The following is an 8,332-nucleotide window of genomic DNA, read 5'->3' as shown; positions in this document are numbered from 1 at the left end:
ATTAAAAATAAGCACTGTGAAGATTTTAACATGTTGAGACGGTGCATAGTTTTCTGTAGCTCGGGTGCCTTCTGAAGGCAATCACGCGGTGTTGGGTTGCCACCTGCTTCTCTGGTCACAGATTAATAACATCTGACCAAGCATGAAGGCGTGCTGAGGCCATCTGCTGTTACACAGAGCAGGATGTGTCTCAGCTTCCCCAAATGGAGCTCTGAGTAACTACGTGGCTCCACTCTCAGTCATCCCATCGAACTACATGACCCAGTTCTTTTGATAACCAGGATTCCGTCCTCTTCTCAAACCAGAACTACCGAACCTGCTTGGTAGTGGTTGAGGTGTTAGGCCGCCTGTATACTTGTAATGGTAACTATGAGCTCTCTTCTCTCTTTGTGTTGTAAAAGGATCCTATAAGACCTTTGCATTCGTCCCTGTGCTTCAATGTGGTAGCCAAAGCTGAGGAAAATGGATGCCAAGTACATCTACATTTTGAAATAAATTGGATTCTCTTTCCTCCACAGGTCCTACCATCTTTACCATCATGATCCTCTTAACTGTGAGGATCATTGTAACTGTGACCACTGCTATCTTCACTGAGGTTTCTTTATGCTTCAGCCTTTTGGTTCCAAGAAGCCAAGAGTTGACTCTGTAGACAATAGAAAAACATGGAATCATAGAGAAGGATGAGAGAGAAGAATGCCCCATTTGCCTGGTATCCATACTGTAAAGGTTCTAATGCATCAGTGAGACCCAACCTTTCCTAACTTGTCCCCTTTAGGATATGGAGAGGTCCTCAACGACGTCATTACTAGCATTCCAAAGGAAGCCCATGTACAGCCAGAGAGTGGTGGGTGCAGGAGAGATGACATCAGCCCAAGAACTAAAAGGACTTATTCTTGTCCTAGATATAATATCTGGGCCACCTAGGGCAAGCCCTTTGTTATCACAGTATTTTAGGGTTTTTTTTTTCCACTGAAAAATGAGGGGATTAGAATCAATGGTTTTAAAATTGTGTCATAAAATTTCAGAATGGTGTCTCTAGGACTGCCGGCCAGACCTCGCACCTTCCTTTCCTCTTCATCTCACCTGGAACGAGAATCATTACCTGGCAGGAAAGCTGCTACTTTCTGATCATGAGGATGAAGGCCTGTACACTAAGATTTGTGGACCTGGGCCCCTAATGAGATCACATAGGTGCCATCTTGCCTTTTCTCATTTTCTTATTGTGTAAAACTGCAATTTTTTTTCTTTCCAGCACCCTCATCCTCAAACAATACACTCTTATATAGTGAAGCCACCCTTAGTTTTTTGTTGCAAAGAGCTGAATGCATTTCTAATGATTGCAGCATTAAACTTAATGCTGCTCATCAGTAGTCAGATCAATAACCATAGTTAGCATTCATCAAGTATTTTGTAATCATCTTCAATATAAACCTTGTTTTCATTAGATACATGAAGTCTTTTAAAAATTTCTTTTAATGGGGGTGTTTTTAGCACCCCTGCAGATGATATTGCTTTCGTGTTCTTTTATAAATGTCTTGCTTTTAGATGACAAATCTGAGCACAGTATTTATAATCCATCCCTTCCTACTCTACCAATAACACAGAGAAGGTTATTCCATGAATCAAAATGTGAAATATTAAACCAGAGAAACTACTCCATCATTGGCAACTAGTCTAGTTAACTATGATGATTTTTTTAGACTGAGAGAAGGGATTGTTCTCTTATGTCCTAAATTAACTAACCTCTTGTTAAATTTTAAATAAGCAGACATGTCCTTTTCTTTGCTTTTAATAAAGCAGATACAATCATTTCTTACAAAACTGAATGGCGATTTTAACTTTCAAATAAGACTTGGATCTGAATTGCATTTCAGCACTGCAATTGAGTTAAGTAAATATGTATCTTTAAGGAATTGAATTGAAATATCCTAGTTCCTATATATTCACATCTTGATGAATATTAGTAGATTGCTAAAATAATTTGAAATGCAACTCGGGTCCTCAAATACACACAAAAATCCTTTGGAGAAAGAATCTGGCTTGAAATTTGAAAATGTTGAAGACATATTTGGTTGAAAGATGTAGTGGAAACATGTTACCTAGGTTACATGAATTTATGATAGAAAATATAAAATGGATCTTTGAAAAACGTGTAATCCATCCTTCTCCAATTTAAATTTATCTGAAGTCTATTGCCAATGTGATGACTCTTGCTTTATACCATCACTTATATTTTTGATATCAAAGGGAAAACAAATTTTAAGAGGGTTATATCCTATTCCATAAAGGTACAATGGTGTATTTATAACATGCCATTTTTATCATAGGTCACTAGAGAGAGTAATCAGGCTTTCTTTGAAAGAGTTCAGAATGGTAAAACAAAAACAAAATCTTAGTCTGGATTTTTTACCAATATATTAAATTTCTGTAAAATAATTTACATTTATATAACAACATAGAGTATAGTGAAAGGGATGAAACCTTTAAAGATTTTATTTATTTATTCATCAGAGACACAGAGAGGGAGGCAGAGACATAGGCAGAGGGAGAAGCAGGCTCCCTTTAGGGAGACCGATGTGGGACTTGATCCCAGGACTCCGGGGGATCATGACCTGAGCAGAAGGCAGATGCTTAACCACTGAGCCACCCAGGCATCCCGAGATGAGACCTTTGAAGTCAAACTGGATTGTACTGGAATCTGGTTCAGTACCAGATTGGTTCAGCCCTTCCAAACCCATTCCCAGACTTCTCCACTTCCCCCAACGTTCCACAGAAAGGCTGAGAGGTAAGACTCTATCTTCCCTAGCCTGCCTTCCAACTAGGCTGTGTGGTCCACTTATGGCCATTCAGCTCTAAGGGGAAGGTCCTAGGGCATTTCTAGAAAGTATTTTCCTAAAACAAGAGAGAACTACATGAGAAGAAAGTCCTTTCCTGTTTGCCACCACCCCTGCTTCTTTGTGAACTGGATCTGTAAGTGGATAAAATGGTCGTAGTTATCTTCTGACCAAGAAGGGGGAACTAGAAGATGCCTATGACCCTGACCTGGTGCCCCTACCTGGTTGAATTCATTGACGCAACCCTGAGGTTATTCGTTTCTAATTCCTTGTAAGATGGTTAAAAAAAAATACTTTCATTACTTGTAGCATTCCTTACTGGTGTACAACATTTCTTTTGATGGGCAAATATCTTAACTTCTCTGAGCTTCAATTTTCTGTTGTATAAAATGGGAATAATAGTACCAGCTCACATTTGTGGTTGTTTGGAAGAATTCATTGAAATATGTATCCGAACAGAGCAACACATAGTAGATGCTCTTTAATTATGTTATAGGAGCTGTGTTGCCTTAGCCAACTTGAAGCAGATAGAATTATATAAGGCTCTACTAGTTTGCAGTACTATACAACATGTTTTGACTTATAATTTCTTAATTATAAGAATTTCTTAATTCTTCCAACAAATCTACAGGGAGGATATGATTTTTCTCTCACAGACGAGGAAACTGAAGCTTAGAAATAGAGAATTCCGAGGGCACACAATTTGAATGTGTTAGAGCCGGTGTGCGTGCCTTAAAGTTCACCCCACATGTATTGGGGGATGGGAGAAGCCTGAGCTGGGACCACGAGAAGGCACCAACCCAGAGAAATAGCAGGTCTCAAACTCAGACAGGCTCACCAGGAGTGCCAGAAAGAGATGCTGAGAATTCTGGAATGTGTACTTGCGTCTGTAAGTGTGCCAGTTGGTGGCAGAAGGGAGGACCTGGGCAGCAGCTGAGTTGGAGTGCAAGAGCTATGGCCCAGAAACAGGAGCAAAGGACCAAAGGTCCAGAAAATGCATGAGGCCTGTGCTGACTCACATGCTTTCATGAGCCAAGCTGGTGACATGAATGTGTGGGTCTGGTAGAAACAAGACAAAAATGGATGGAGGGGACTAGATGCTGGAAAAAGGGTACATGTCCCACCTAAAGGCATTTGAAAAAAATTTAAACACTGTACTGATAAAATAAGACACGGCCTTGGAGAGTATAGGATTGCTGGCTACTGGTTTGCAACCTGGAAAATAACGTAGCAGGAAATAGAAGTCCAGGTTGTAAATGACTTCAAAGCCCAGGATATTTCCTTTCCCCTCATTTGCTATTCATTTACTCCATTCATTCATTGGTTTTACCAATTAACAGCCTCATTTGGTTTCTTTGGTCCTTGTGTACAATGCTAGGTTCTGGCGTTATTGAGACTCCGAGTGGAACAAAACACAGTCCCTGTCCTCAGTAGAAAGACCATCATAGTGATTGATGCAAGAAGTCCACAAGAGGCTCAGAAGAGACCTTTTTAGAGTACCTCAGAGCACAAAGGATGGAGCAGCTGAATCTTCCGGGAGTGATCACGGGAGGCTGCCCAGAGGAAGTGAGACTTGACTGACTTATACAAATAAATAGGATTTTGTTTTTGCTACAGGGTGTACATGAGATGACAGCAGCGGTTAGAATAGGGAACACTAAGGAGAGGAAATTCTGCTTTAGGGAATAGATGTGCACAACTTTATAAATTAAAGTTTCTGGCTTAGCTATTTCATTCCAGGCAGAGGGAACAGCATATGCCAAGGCAAGAAACATTAAAGAGGGTGAAGGAGCGTTGCTTTTCAAGGCATAAAGCCTTAAAGGGGGGCCAGATTAAAAAGGGTTTTTTGACAAGGTAAGGCATTTGGATTTTATCTTGTAGGTGTCAGAAGGATTTTAGGAAGATTCACGGGCAAATTAGCATTTAGGAAGATGACTCTGGAGTCTCTGTGGAGGGTGGATACAGAAGGCGCAAGATTAAAGTCAGGGAGACCACCTAGAGGTGTCTTCCAGAGCATGGATGACATATGATAAGGGATTAGACTGGGATAGGAAAAGAGGAAACTGATAGAAATAGTAAGGGGCATACAGTGATGATGTGCACTTACTATTTAGAAAACACAGGAGAGAGAAGTGTAGGGTGATGGTTCTCAAACTCCAGTAAGCAATGGGAGTACCTAAAAGCACCCTTTCCCCCGAGTTCTCCGTAGTTCTGGCCTGGGGCTTAGTAGCATTTCTAACACATTCCGGGGTGATGCTGCAGCTGCTGCTGCTGGTCTGGGTTCCACACTTCAAGGACCTCTGGGCTAGGTGACATGCACCACTCTGCCTCCAGTGGGCCATGGCTTAAATCTACTCCTCCTTCGGAAGCCGAGGCAAGTGCTGAATTGGCAGCCTATCGGATTAACAAGTTAGAAACAGCTCGTATCAAAATGAGAGATCAGGTAGGAAATTCATGATTTGTCAAGTCTCTGATTCTTTTTTTAAAATTTAATTTGATTTATTTTTATTAAGACTTTATTTATTTATTCATGAGAAATACAAGAGAGAGAGGCAGAGACACAGGCAGAGGGAGAAGCAGGCTCCCTTCAGGAGCCCAATGTGGGACTGGATCCCAGATCCGGGGCTCATAAAACACTCGACCACTGAGCCTCCCAGGCATCCCTAAATCTCTGATTCTAATATGGACTAAGATCAAAAGGTTTTTAGCACCAAGCAGTTTTATCTTCCATGAATGATACAGAAATTGAGGTAGAAAGATTTGGAGGGAACTTCATCGATTCAGGTTTCCATAATTAGGGTGGTAAAAATAATTTGGAGAGATGAGTCCATGAGATCTCTTTGTAATCTTCATCATAAGAAGAACTTGGAAACAAGCAAATAATAGAAAGCTCGAAATAATGATACATGCCCTGTAGAAAATATTTTGTATGAGAAAATACAAGCAATATTACTTGCTCAGAAGAGCATCCTACAAGTAAAGTTGGCTGGAAGGTAATAAATGAGTCTATTATTTCCTGAGGCTTCTTACAGGTTTCCCCTGTCCTCAAGATCTCTTCAGTTCTTTGATTATGCTTTGCTGTGGGGTTTTCTAGGCATTGCAGACATATTTAGATGTTTGATGGCACAGCTGTGGCTGCTGAGAGCAGAGTTTTAAAAATGTGGTCCTAAGACCTCTACCAAAGATTGGCTGAAATGAGGTTTTCAGGAGCCAGAGCTCTGAATTGATATTAACAAACTCCCCAGGTCATTCACACACTGAAGTTCGAGAACCAGTAGCATAAATATTCGATTTCCAGAGAAAACTTTTCTTCCCTCAAGAGACATTCTTATGCTAGTGTTGATCTTCCTAGTAGGGACTCTGCTGTTGTCTTCCTTCCCCTATTTTTTTTTTTAGATAAAATTGATTTATTGGGTAAGTTTAGTGTGTACAATGTGATGACTTGTTACACGTATGTATTGTGAAATGGTTACCACACTAAGGTTAGTTCATAGCTCCATCACCTCTCATAATTACTTGTGTGTGGCACGTGTACGTGTGTGTGTGTGTGTGTGTGTGTGTGTGTGTGGTGAGAACATTTAAGATTTATTCTCTTAGCAGCTTCCAAGTATATGGCTTTTCCATACCTTTGCTTCATTTTCCCTTGGGTGTTGTCCCCTTCTGGGTGACTGAAACTTGGTTACTTTCAATGGGAAGGGTTGGGGGGGGGCAGCATAGATTTCATTTTAAGCAAATGGCACAAGTAACGCACATAGGATTTTCACTCATGTCCTGTGGGTGAGAACACAGCTACATAGTGACTTCTGGGAGAAGTGGGCCTTGGGCAAAGCCGTCTTGGCTGGGCGGCCTCATGCCCAGCTAAACTTTCATAATTTGGAAGAAGGGAAGAATGGATTTTGGAGGAATAACTCACAAGCTGCCACACTTCCTTTACGTTTTTCTTTCCTCCTAATTTTGGCCACCCACCTCTCTAGAGGTTTACCTGAAGACTTGGTTTATATTAAGTGTTTTTTTTTTTTTTTCCTTCAAAGCTTGAGCACTATTATTTGAAGCCCATTTTCTTGAGAATCGAGGAGATGCCGGGGAAAGGACGTAACTCGTGTTCACTGCCAAGTTTAAGAAACCTCGAGGCATGTGGGGGAACTGGTGAACATCCCAACAGGAGTCTGTGCAGAGGGAAGGACCTCCCCGGGGAGATCTCATCCAAAGGCAAGAAGGCTGCGAAGGCCAGCAGGGCCTGAAGAAGAGGCCTTTTTGCCTTGGAAGGGGGTAGCACAGCTACAGCCCAGTGGTGACTGTCACCTAACCACTGATAGCATGTTTGGGTCACTGGGACGAGGAGCATTGTGTAACACCCCAAAGAACTGTTTTTACCAAAACCTGTAACATTTTTGACCCAAGACACATTGCTTTGGGGAACCATTCCAGTAGCTTTCAACATGAATAGGAGAGCCAGCTTCCTCCTGTCGCACAATATGACCTTGCAGTTCGACACCTCGCAGACCCAGGAGGGCGCCTAGATGGGACTGTGCGGAGTCTGAGGGACCTCCAGGGAGGAGGACCCCCCATGGGGAAGCAACACAAGGCAGCTTGGGTGCTTGGTGCAGCTGTCACTGGCACCTTGGGGCCCCTGTCCCAGCTAAGGGAGAGATTGCCGTACCCAGAGAAGGCACTAAAGTTCTAAGTAGACACAGTGAGCAGGTTAACAGCAGTGCCTGGGGGAGCAGCTTGGACGGTGGTGTGTAGGCGGGTGGGCGAGCACACGTGACACCCCTCACGGGGACCCCTCAGACAGGGAGTGTCCGGGTGGGTGTGCCAGAGCTCTTGCTTAAGCTGATGGGAGCCAGACTCAGGGCAACTTAGGTCCCTTCAAGTAGAGACCTGCGTGACTTAGGCTAGGGGCAAAACATTCCCCTACACTGCCAGGGAGGGACTTCTCTCTGAGCTCCACATTTAAAGCTCAGTCATTAAAATTAGGAAATAGCTCATAATTTAAATTGTACTGATTGATGCTAAAGAATACGCTCCCTGACCTAAACCTGCATGCCTTCGATGATTTCAATTAGTAGAGAGGGGGCAACAACTCAAGGTGAGACGGCGAGCGTCGTATTACAACTAAACCTAGAGAAATAGTAGCACAGAGTCCTCCCTCCCTTGGGCCCACCCGGCACTTTGCACTTCTCCTTTCGTTCTTTGCTGTCAGCCTTTTATTTTGAATTATTTGATTTTTGAGAAGCTGGAAGATACCCCTGAGATCGGTTATAATCAGGCACCTGGGCAGCCAAGCTCAGAGGGAAAGGTTACGTGACTTGCCTAAGATCACACAGTTTCTTGTTCCACCTAGTACATGATAGCATCCCCGAGGGGCGCCGTTGTGGCACCTGCTGGGGCGTGCTCGGGGGTGCCCAGTGCCTCGGCACTGATGGTGCCGTACGAATCAGCTGAAATGAGCTAAATTGAATCTTAACTATGCGCCGTGAATTTTATCTTGGAGAATA

The 8,332-nt window shown here is 42.8% G+C and overlaps 1 long non-coding RNA gene across 1 annotated transcript; it reads left to right on the top strand.

Annotated features, from left to right (window-relative positions):
* Positions 1–427: 427 nt before the first annotated feature.
* Positions 428–7,676, top strand: LOC140614432 (uncharacterized). Its single transcript, XR_012015294.1, has 4 exons — positions 428–1,191; positions 2,512–2,785; positions 4,213–4,400; positions 6,866–7,676. It is a non-coding gene; the product is annotated as an uncharacterized lncRNA (long non-coding RNA).
* Positions 7,677–8,332: the final 656 nt, after the last annotated feature.

This window comes from Canis lupus, chromosome 22, assembly GCF_048164855.1.
Source record: "Canis lupus baileyi chromosome 22, mCanLup2.hap1, whole genome shotgun sequence".
Classification (NCBI taxonomy): Eukaryota; Metazoa; Chordata; class Mammalia; order Carnivora; family Canidae; genus Canis; species Canis lupus.
The sequence above is the reverse complement of the archived record's forward strand: the minus strand, read 5'-3'. Positions and strand labels throughout refer to the sequence as shown.